This window comes from Phocoena phocoena, chromosome 4 (assembly GCF_963924675.1).
Source record: "Phocoena phocoena chromosome 4, mPhoPho1.1, whole genome shotgun sequence".
Taxonomy (NCBI): domain Eukaryota; kingdom Metazoa; phylum Chordata; class Mammalia; order Artiodactyla; family Phocoenidae; genus Phocoena; species Phocoena phocoena.
The window spans coordinates 41,970,320-41,983,108 of NC_089222.1; positions in this window are offsets into that span (position 1 = coordinate 41,970,320).

Here is a 12,789-nt window from a genome sequence, read left to right on the forward strand (position 1 = left end):
CCCTAACTTTTTTTTTTTTAAGCTAGAGAATTGGCATTCTTCAAGGGGTTCTTAACCATTTTTTTGCCGTGGACATTTTAGACAATTCAGTAAAACCTATGGACACTTTCTCAGAATAACATTTTTAAGAGCATAAAATTAAAATATATACTTTCAAAGATAACTAATTATAATGAAATAATCTGTGGGCCCCAGATTAGGAATTCCTCTATGGAGTACCTCTTGGGTTTGAGTCTTTCGTCCCTGCCTGAATGGCCATATTTGGTCCCTTGTGTGTCAGGTGAATGTGCACATTGCTGGGGAAGGATACAGGGACCCTGGGAACTTTGTCAAGAGTGTGGATCTTCAAGGGCAGCACACCACCACTCTCACAGCCATCCTGGGTGGCAGCAACTCGAGAAAATCAGCCAAAAATCGGTCGGCTATTCACTGGTGATAGTGTCCTGTTTGGAATCAGCCTGAATGAGCCCAGGGTTCTTGGACGGATGAGAAGAAGGAGAGGAAGCTTCAGTAAAGAGACACATAGGGGGTGCGAGTGTTTATGGGAAAATGAAAGAGATATTACTGTAGTTTGTACCTCAAACTGGTGAAGTGGGTCATATCTATTTCATTCACTTCTGTATTGTTTGATTAAAAAAATTTTTTTACAATAATTGAGTGTAAATTTTGTGACAGAAAAAAGCAGCCTATGTAGAACTTTCATTTCATTAATGATATTGTGTCATTAATGCTGCCTGGATTCAAACATCTTAAGCCTTTAGTCAGATGTTGTGGAATCTGAGAAAGGATTAGCAGACCCTGAATCTCCTAAACCTAGAGGACAACTCTGCCAAAGGAAAGGGACAGAAGAACTCCATAAATTCTTACCTTCTAGAATATTCTTATGACTCTGATAGTAGTAAATTGGTAATAAATGCTCAGGAGACTTTATTGTTATTGAGCCCTGAATTGAAGGATCAAAAAGAGAAATATATGCCCAAAGACAAATGTCTTCACACTCTGTGATCTCAGAAGAGTGGGGAGTTGGTGGAGCCGCCTTGGGAGCTGTAGGCAGTAGAGGGGTAAGTTTGGAGCAGGAATGGAGCTAGTTGCTTTATTTGGTTTTTACATGTTATCCTTTGAACAAAGGAATCGGGGCTAAAATAAGTATGAAAACAACAGCACTGAAACCTATTATTTATTAGAGAACTAGATTCAAATTGGGAGAAGTAAAGTTCTGGGTGAATGGAAGAGATGTTACTGACACGCTAACAAGCACACACAGGTCAAATTTGTGGCTGCTCTAAGTCCAATCAAGCAGAGGGCCAACAAGGAGCTTCCCAGGTGCCAGAGAGCTCCCCAAGGTACTGGATTGTATATACATCTGTGAAAATGTAACACAATGATTTATGAAAACTTCTCTGGGGGAGAGAACTATAGGTAGTTGGAAAGTGTTCATTCATTTATTCACTAAAATTCACTGCATGCTTTCTGTATGCCTAGCATTGTCCTAGAGGCTGGGGATAAGAAGTGAACAAAAAGACAGAGCCCTAGCTCTTGTGGAGACTACATTCTGGGTGGGGACATAGACAATATAAAATAGATACAGAAGAATTCAGGAAGTGACAAGAGCTATGAACAAGAGTGAAGCAGATTAAGGGGACGGAGTGAAGGGGAAGAGCATTTTACACAGGGTGGAGAGAGAAGAGTTTTCTGTTAGGGTGGCTTGGAGCAGAGTTCTAAAAAGAGCAATGGGGAAGAACATATCAGAAAGAGGAAACAGAAACACAAAGGCTACAAGGCAGGAACGTGCAGGATTGTTTGAGGTACAGAAAAGAGACCAGTGCGGCTGGAGTGGAGGAAGACGGGGAAGGAGATGCATCAGCACACCTTAAGAAGGTGATGGGTGTGGGATATGAGACCTCCAAGGAGGCTTGCTCAAGGAGCAACAAATCACTGCTAAATTTCTTTTAAGATATGTAAGTCTGTATGGTTCATTTTGTGATGGGGCTTTTTGCTGAGTGAGTGAGGTGTGTGGATTTAGAGCCTGAGCTGAGCCTCTCCGAGCAGGGAGCCTATGTCGAGCACTGCCACCAGGCACCACCCTTCTAGGACCTTCCTGCACACAAATTTCAGCCTCTCTAAATACATGGTGAGTCAATCCTAAAAGGACAGAAGATTGAAGGAGTTTGAAATTATTAGCTTGCCTTGTGGCTCTGACTCCTTTTGTCCTCCTGTTCCCCATTTAAGGACTCTTGTGATTACACTGGGCTCACCTGGATAATCTAGGATAGCCTCCTTATTTTATTTTAAGGTCAGTTAATCTAATTAGCAAATCTAATTCCATCTACAACCTTAATTTCCCACTGCCATATAGCATTACACATTCACAGCCCCTAGGGATTAGGATGTGAACATCTTTGGGTGGCCATTATCCTACCTACTACCATCACACTCCAAAAATGCAATGCATTCTTCCACTTATGGTCTTGATTTTCTATTTCAGTATTGATGTTATTGTATTTATGCTCTTTAATATAAGTGACCTCAAGCCTGTTTTAAGAAAGAGGCAATGAAAAATGGACTGTAATATTGGGTGGGCCAAAATGTTCGTTCAGTTTTTTCCATAAGATGGCTTTAGTAGCCCTTAGTTGTCTTTAACCTCATTCGAAACAATTTTGTTAGATTGTATGTGACAGCTATCATATCAGCGTGCATTTAAAAAAGGACTTATCAAAATTGGTGAATTTTTGTGTAGCCATTTTAGTATTGGATGGAAGATGGAAGAAAAAAAGCAACATTTTTGGCATATTATGCTTTATTATTTCAAGAAAGGTAAAAATGCAACTGAAACACACAAAAAGATTTGTGCAGTTTGTGGAGAAGGTGCTGTGACTGATCAAACGTGTCAAAAGTGGTTTGCGAAGTTTCGTGCTGGAGATTTCTTTCTGGACAATACTCCATGGTTGGATAAACCAGTTGAAGTTGAGAGCAATCAAATAGAGACATTGAGAACAATCAATGTTATACCACGCGGGAGATAGCCGACATACTCAAAATATCCAAACCAAGCGTTGAAAATCATTTGCACCAGCTTGGTTCTGTTCATCACTTTGATGTTTGGGTTCCACATAAGTTAAGCAAAAAAAACCTTCTTGACCATATTTCCACATGTGATTCTCTACTGAAATAATGAAAACGTTCCATTTTAAAACAAATTGTGACAAGCGATGAAAAGTGGATACTGTACAGAACGGAAGAGATCGTGGGGCAAGCGAAATGAACCACCACCAATCACACCAAAGGCCGGTCTTCATCCAAAGAAGGTGATGTTGTGTATATGGTGGGATTGGAAGGACATCCTCTATTATGAACTGCTTCTGGAAAAACAAACGATTAATTCCAACAAGTACTGCTCCCAGTTAGACCAACTGAAAACAGCACTTGCCGAAAAGCATCCAGAATTAGTCAACAGAAAACGCATAATCTTCCATCATGAGGATAACGCAAGACCTCATGTTTCTTTGATGACCAGGCAAAAACTGCTACAGCTTGGTTGGGAAGTTCTGATTCATCGCCGTATTCACCAGACATAGCACCTTCGGATTTCCATTATTTTCAGTCTTTACAAAATTCTCTTAATGGAAAAAATTTCCATTCCTTGGAATACTGTAAAAGGCACCTGGACCAGTTCTTTGCTCAAAAAGATAAAAAGCTTTGGGAAGATGGAATTATGAAGTTGCCTGAAAAAAGGCAAAATGTAGTGGAACAAAAGTGTAAATATGTTGTTCAATAAAGTTCTTGGTGAAAATGAAGAATGTATCTTTTATTTTTACCTAAAAACCTGAAGGCACTTTTTGGCCCACCCAATACCCTTAACAGACACTGATTATGGATGGACTACACGGTTGTGAAGTCAGACAGTTATCTTATAGTTTCCCTGCACCACCAACTCTCCATTAAAATGAAGGGAAGGGCTCCCCTGGTGGCGCAGTGGTTGAGAGTCCGCCTGCCGATGCAGGGGACACGGGTTCGTGCCCTGGTCCGGGAAGATCCTACATGCCGCGGAACGGCTGGGCCCGTGAGCCGTGGCCGCTGAGCCTGTGCGTCCGGAGCCTGTGCTCCACAACGGGAGAGGCCACAGCGGTGAGAGGCCCGCGTACCGAAAAAAAAAAAAAAAAAAAAAAATGAAGGGAGTGGGGCTATTTCAAAAAGTAAGTTGGTAATCTTGAACCACTCTCCTTTTTTCAGAGTTGACAGACCATTTCCCAATATTCTCAATCCAGCCTTTGGGGTAGGGTGGGGGAGGACTGGATTGAACACTATATTAGTTATCTATTCCTGCTTAACAAGTTTCCTGAGAACTTAGAGGCTGAAAACACAAAACGTTCATTATCACACGTTTCTCTGGGTCAGATATCTGGATGCAGTTTAGCAGGGTGGCTCTGGCTCAAGTTGTAGTCAGGGTGATATCTAAGGGCTTGATGGGGATAATCCACTTGCAAATTTTCTCATGTGGTCGGCAGCAGTATTCAGTTCCTCATGGGTTGTTGGAAAGAGGTGTCTCCCTTACTTGCTGGCTGTGGGCAGGAGCCCTCCCTCAGTTCTTGGCTAAGTAGTCCTCTCCACTGGGTACCCACAACATGACAGCTGGCTTTCCCAAGAGTCTTTTGTAACTCAATTTCAGAAGTGACATACCATTACTTTTGCCATATCCTACTCATTAGAAGTGAGTCATTGGGTCCAGCCCATACTCAAAGGGAGGGACTGTACAACTTCATGAATACCAGGAGGAAGGAATTATTAGGGGCTATTTTAGAGGCTATCACAGCCACTACCTCAGATTTTTTCCAGTTGAAGCATCAATTTAAAATGCCATTGAAAAAATTCACCTAAGATTACTGCACCAACAGTTTTGGACAAATCCAGCAGTTGTGGGCCCTGAGAAATATGTCACAATTTAAGCCCCATAAAATACAGATAAATGTAGAGGATGTGCCACTAGAAAATGATGCATCCCAGAAACAACAAGTTGCAACATATTGTTATTAAACTTTTGATTAACAAATATAAAGTGAATGAAATCAAAGATAAGCCTTAATACAATTGTTATTACTACATACTGTGATAATTGTAGACAGAATTTCTCTATACTAGACCATTTTTTTCCCTACAGAGTTTGCAATTGACATTATAAACAATGAAACAGTAAAAAGGCAAGATGTGTATTGAAATAAGTAGGGCCTAAGAGCATGTTATTAGAAAAATGAAAGTATTAACTATTAAGCCAAAGTCAAATTCTCCATTACTAGAAACCATTCTGGGGTAGTAGGAAAACTACTATACTAATCAAAATAACAGAACTGATACATCAGAATATTCACAGAAACCAAGAGTATGTTTTTGATTATTGCTAGAGTAATTTAATGCAGAATAAATAAGGAGCAATAGCAAATGTAATTTCTATAATAAGAGACTGTTGGTATTAAAAAACTCAAATAAGTGTTATATGAATAGCAGTTTCTCTGAAAACATAGATATCACTTATATTTGGGTAGGTATACTAAGTTTTTATGGTAGACATATACAAATTTTGAAAAATAATTATTTTTATTGCTCCCCCTTCCCTATTTCCCTTTTTCTTTAGTTCAATTTCCTTTTCCTTCCCTATCTAATTTTTTCTATTTCTCCTAGTTGTCATTTCTTAAGTTATTGTTGGATAAACTTTGCTTTAAGTCTTAAGAATACAACTAGGGGGTTCCATGGTGGTGCAGTGGTTGAGAGTCCACCTGCTGATGCAGGGGACACGGGCTCGTGCTGCAATCCAGGAAGATCCCACATGCCACGGAGCGGCTAGGCCCGTGAGCCATGGCCACTGAGCCTGCGCGTCTGGAGCCTGTGCTCTGCAACGGGAGAAGCCACGACGGTGAGAGGCCTGCATATCACAAAAAAAAAAAAGGAATACAACTAGGTTTTGCAATACTATATCTTGAATCACAAGTATATGAAACAGATATTTCAGTTACTGTCTGGTTTCCAACTTATTTTCCTTAAGAGAAGATATTGAGAGATATTAACTTCCAAATCTGATACACCTTGATTCTACAACAGGTTAATTCAGCATCCTCTTCTGTTTAATATCTTTGATGTTGAATTCACAAGACCCAGGGATTTTGGAATTAATATTAAAACATGGATCAGGCATGACAGTTATGATATCATTACTAACAATAACTTGAATACTTTAATGACAAATTTATTGAGGTATAATTGACATACAATAAAATGAACATAAAAACTTGAGAGAGGGAAGACAGCAGAAGCAAGAAGAACTACAATCCTGCAGCTTGTGGAACAAAAACCACAATCACAGAAAGATAGAAAGGTGAAAAGGCGGAGGGCTATGTACCACATGAAGGAACAAGATAAAACCTCAGAAAAACAACTAAATGAAACAGATACAGGCAATCTTCCAGAAAAAAAGAATTCAGAATAATGATAGTGAAGATGATCCAGGACCTCAGAAAAAGAATGGAGGCAAAGATCGAGAAGATGAAAGAAATGTTTAACAAAGATCTAGAAGAATTAAAGAACAAACAAACAGAGATGAACAATACAATAATTGAAATGAAAACTACACTAGAAGGAATCAATAGCAGAATAACTGAGGCAGAAGAATGGATAAGTGACCTGGAAGACATAATGGTGGAATTCAGTGCTGAGGAACAGAATAAATAAAAAAGAATGAAAAGAAATGAAGAAAGCCTAAGAGACCCCTGGGACAACATTAAACGCAACAACATTCACCTTATAGAAGTCTCAGAAGGAGAAGAGAGAGAGAAAGGACCAGAGAAAATATTTGAAGAGATTATAGTCAAAAACTTGCCTAACAAGGGAAAGGAAATAGCTACACAAAAACAGGAAGCACAGAGAGTCCCATACAGGATAAACCCAAGGAGAAACACGCTGAGACAAATAGTAATCAAATTGGAAAAATTAAAGACAAAGAAAAATTACTGAAATCAGCAAGGGAAAAATGACAACTAACATACAAGGGAAATCCCATAACGTTGACAGCTGATTTCTCAGTAGAAACTCTACAAGCCAGAAGGGAGTGGCATGGTATACTTAAAGTGATGAAAGGGAAGAACTGACAACCAAGGTTACTCTACTCAGCAAGGATCTCATTCAGATTCAATGGAGAAATCAAAAACTTTACAGACAGGCAAAAGCTAAGAGAATTCAGCACCACCAAACCAGCTCTACAACAAATGCTAAAGGAACGTCTCTAAGTGGGAAACACAAGAGAAGAAAAGGACCTACAAAAACAAACCCAAAACGATTAAGAAAATGGTAATAGGATCATACATATTGATATTTACCTTAAATGTGAATGGATAAATGCTCCCACCAAAAGACACAGGCTCGCTGAATGGATAAAAGAACAAGACCCATATATATGCTATCTACAAGAGACCTACTTCAGACCTAGGGACACATACAGACTGAAAGTGAGGGGATGGAAAGAGATATTCCATGCAAATGGAAATCAAAAGAAAGCTGAAGTAGCAAAACTCATAACAGGTAAAATAGACTTTAAAATAAAGAATGTTGCAAGAGACAAGGAAGGACACTACATAATGAACAAGGGACCAATCCAAGAAGAAGATATAACAATTACAAATATATATGCGCCCAACATAGGAGCCCCTCAATACATAGGACAACTTCTAACAGCTCTAAAAGAGGAAATCGACAGTAACACAATAACAATGAGGGACTTTGACACCTCACTTACACCAATAGACAGATTATCCAAACAGAAATTTAATAAGGAAAGAGAAGCTTTAAATGACACAATAGACCAGATAGATTTAATTGATATTTATAGGACATTCCATCCAAAAACAGCAGATTACACTTTCATCTCGAGTGCGCATGGAACATTCTCCAGGACAGATCACATCTTGGGTCACAAATCAAGCCTCAGTAAACTTAAGAAAATTGAAATCATATCAATCATCTTTTCTGACCACAATGCTATGAGATTAGAAATCAATTACAGGGAAAAAAGCGTAAAAAACACAAACACATGGAGGCTAAACAATATGTTACTAAATAACCAAGAGATCACTGAAGAAATCAAAGAGGAAATCAAAAAATACTTAGCAACAAATGACAATGAAAACATGATGATCCAAAATCTATGGGATGCAGCGAAAGCAATTCTAAGAGGAAAGTTTATAGCAATACAATCCTACCTCAAGAAACAACAAACACCTCAAATAAACAACCTAACCTTTCACTTAAAGGAACTAGAGAAAGAAGAACAAACAAAACCCAAAGTTAGTAGAAGGAAAGAAATCATAAAGGTCAGAACAGGAATAAATGAAATAGAAACAAAGAAAATAGCAAAGATCAATAAAACTAAAAGCTGGTTCTTTGAGAAGATAAACAAAATTGATAAACCATTAGCCAGACTCATCAAGAAAAAGAGGGAGAGGACTCAAATCAATAATATTAGAAATGAGAAAGGAGAATTTACAACAGACACCACAGAAATACAAAGCATCCTAAGAGACTACTACAAGCAACTCTATGCCAATAAAATGGACAACCTGGAAGAAATGGACAAATTCTTAGAAAGGTATAAACTTCCAAGACTGAAACAGGAAGAAATAGAAAATATGAGCAGAACAATCACAAGTAATGAAATTGAAACTGTGATTTAAAATCTTTCAACAAACCAAAGTCCAGGACCAGATGGCTTCAAAGGTGAATTCCACCAAACAGTTAGAGAAGAGCCAACATACATCCTTCTGAAACTCTTCCAAAAAATTTCAGAGGAAGGAACACTCTGAAACTCAGTCTATGAGGCCACCATCACCCTGATACCAAAACCAGACAAAGATACTGCAAAAAAAGAAAATTACAGACCAATATCACTCATGAATATAGATACAAAAATCCTCACAAAATAGTAACAAACAGAATCCAACAACATGTTAAAAGGATCATACACCATGATCAAGTGGGATTTATCGCAGGAATGCAAGGATTCCTCAGTATACACAAATCAATCAATGTGATATACCATATTAACAAGTTGAAGAAGAAAAACCAAATGATCATCTCAATAGATGCAGAAAAAGCTTTTGACAAAATTCAACACCCACTTATAATAAAAACTCTCCAGAAAGTGGGCATACAGGGAACCTACCTCAACATAATAAAGGCCATATATGACAAACCCACAGCAAACATCATTCTCAATGGTGAAAAACTGAAAGCATTTCCTCTAAGATCAAGAACAAGGCAAGGATGTCCACTATCACCACTATTATTCAACATAGTTTTGGAAGTCCTAGCCATGGCAATCAGAGAAGAAAAAGAAATAAAAGGAATACAAATTGGAAAAGAAGAAGTAAAACTGTCACTATTCGCAGATGACATGATACTATACATAAAGAATCCTAAAGATGCCACCAGAAAACTTCTAGAGCTAATCAATGAATTTGGTAAAGTAGCAGGATACAAAATTAATGCACAGAAATCTCTTGCATTCCTATACACTAATGAAGAAAAATCTGAAAGAGAAATTAAGGAAACACTCCCATTTACCATTGCAACAAAAAGAATAAAATACCTAGGAATAAACCTACCTAGGGAGACTAAAGACCTGTATGCACAAAACTGTAAGACACTGATGAAAGAAATTAAAGATGATACGAAGAGATGGAGAGATATACCATGTTCTTGGATTAGAAGAATCAATATTGTGAAAATGACTGTACTACCCAAAGCAATCTACAGATTCAATGCAATCCCTATCAAATTACCAATGGCATTTTTTACAGAACTACAACAAAAAATCTTAAAATTTGTGTGGAGGCACAAAAGACCCCGAATACCCAAAGCAATCTTGAAGGAAAAAAACAGAGCTGGAGGAATCAGACTCCCTGACTTCAGACTATACTACAAAACTACAGTAATCAAGACAATATGGTACTGGCACAAAAACAGAAATATAGATCAATGGAACAGGATAGGAAGCCCAGAGATAAACCCACACACCTATGGTCAACTAATCTATGATAAAGGAGGCAAGGATATACAATGGAGAAAAGACAGTCTCTTCAATAAGTGATGCTGGGAAAACTGGACAGCTACATGTAAAAGAATGAAATTAGAACACTCCCTAACACCATACACAGAAATAAACTCAAAATGGATTAGAGACCTAAATGTAAGACAGAACACTATAAAACTCTTAGAGGAAAACATAGGAAGAACACTCTTTGACAAATCACAGCAAGATGTGTTTTGATCCACCTCCTACAGTAATTAATGATGTTGAGCATTCTTTCATGTGTTTGTTGGCAGTCTGTATATCTTCTTTGGAGAAATGTCTATTTAGGTCTTCTACCCATTTTTGGATTGGGTTGTTTGTTTTTTTGTTATTGAGCTGCATGAGCTGCTTATAAATTTTGGAGATTAATCCTTTGTCAGTTGCTTCATTTGCAAACATTTTCTCCCATTCTGAGGGTTGTCTTCTGGTCTTGTTTATGGTTTCCTTTGGTGTGCAAAAGCTTTAAAGTTTCATTAGGTCCCATTTATTTATTTCTGTTTTTATTTCCATTTCTCTAGGAGGTGGGTCAAAAAGGATCTTGCTGTGATTTATGTCATAGAGTGTTCTGCCTATGTTTTCCTCTAAGAGTTTGATAGTTTCTGGCCTTACATTTAGGTCTTTAATCCATTTTGAGCTTATTTTTGTGTATGGTGTTAGGGAGTGATCTAATCTCATACTTTTACATCTATCTGTCCAGTTTTCCCAGCACCACTTATTGAAGAGGCTGTCCTTTCTCCACTGTATATTCTAGCCTCCTTTATCAAAGATAAGGTGACCACATGTGCGTGGGTTTATCTCTGGGCTTTCTATGCTGTTCCATTGATCTATCTTTCTGTTTTTGTGCCAGTACCACACTGTCTTGATTACTGTAGCTTTGTAGCATAGTCTGAAGTCAGGGAGCCTGATTCCTCCAGCTCCATTTTTCCTTCTCAAGATTGCTTTTGCTATTCGGGGTCTTTTGTGTTTCCATACAAATTGTGACATTTTTTTTTTAGTTCCGTGAAAAATACCAGTGGTAGTTTGATAGGGATTGCATTGAATCTGTAGATTGTTTTGGGTAGTACAGTCATTTTCAGAATGTTGATTCTTCCAATCCAAGAATATGGTATTTCTCTCAATCTATTTGTATCATCTTTAATTTCTTTCATCAGTGTCTTATAATTTTCTGCATACAGGTCTTTTGTCTCCTTAGGTAGGTTTATTCCTAGATATTTTATTGTTTTTGTTGCAATGGTAAATGGGAGTGTTTTCTTGATTTCACTTTCAGATTTTTCACCATTAGTTTATAGGAATGCCAGAGACTTCTGTGCATTTTGTATCCTGCTACTTTACCAAATTCATTGATTAGCTCTAGTAGTTTTCTGGTAGCATCTTTAGGATTCTCTATGTATAGTATCATGTCATCTGCAAACAGTGACAGCTTTACTTCTTCTTTTCCGATTTGGATTCCTTTTATTTCCTTTTCTTCTCTGATTGCTGTGGCTAAAACTTCCAAAACTATGTTGAATAAGAGTGGTGAGAGTGGGCAACATTGTCTTGTTCCTGATCTTAGTGGAAATGCTTTCAGTTTTTCACCATTGAGGATGATGTTGGCTGTGGGTTGGTCATATATGGCCTTTATTATGTTGAGGTAGGTTCCCTGTATGCCCACTTTCTGGAGAGTTTTTTTTATCATAAATGGGTGTTGAATGTTGTCAAAAGCTTTTTCTGCATCTATTGAGATGATCATATGGTTTTTCTCCTTCAATTTGTTAATATGGTTTATCACATTGATTGATTTGCGTATCTTAAAGAATCCTTGCATTCCTGGAATAAACTCCACTTGATCATGGTGTATGATCCTTTTAATGTGCTGTTGGATTCTGTTTGCTAGTATTTTGTTGAGGATTTTTGCATCTATGTTCATCAGTGATACTGGCCTGTAGTTCTCTTTCTTTGTGACATCCTTGTTTGGTTTTGGTATCAAGGTGATGGTGGCCTCGTAGAATGAGTTTGGCAGTGTTCCTCCCTCTGCTATATTTTGGAAGAGTTTGAGAAGGATAGGTATTAGCTCTTCTCTAAATGTTTGATAGAATTCTCCTGTGAAGCCATCTGGTCCTGGGCTTTTGTTTGTTGGAAGATTTTTAATCACAGTTTCAATTTCAGTGCTTGTGATTGGTCTGTTCATATTTTCTGTTTCTTCCTGATTCCGTCTTGGCAGGTTGTACATTTCTAAGAATTTGTCCATGTCTTCCAGGTTGTCCATTTTATTGGCATAGTGTTGCTTGTAGTAATCTCTCATGATATTTTGTATTTCTGCAGTGTCAGTTGTTACTTCTCCTTTTTCATTTCTAATTCTATTGATTTGAGTCTTCTCCCTTCTTTTCTTGATGGGTCTGGCTAATGGTTTATCGATTTTGTTTATCTTCTTAAAGAACCAGCTTTTAGTTTTATTGATCTTTGCTATCATTTCCTTCATTTCTTTTTATTTCTGATCTGATTTTTATGATTTCTTTCCTTCTGCTAACTTTGGAGTTTTTTTGTTCTTCTTTCTCTAATTGCTTGAGGTGCAAGGTTAGGTTGTTTATTCGAGGTGTTTCCTGTTTCTTAAGGTAGGATTGTATTGCTATAAACTTCCCTCTTAGAACTCCTTTTGCTGCATCCCATAGGTTTTGGGTTGTCGTGTCTCTATTTTCATTTCT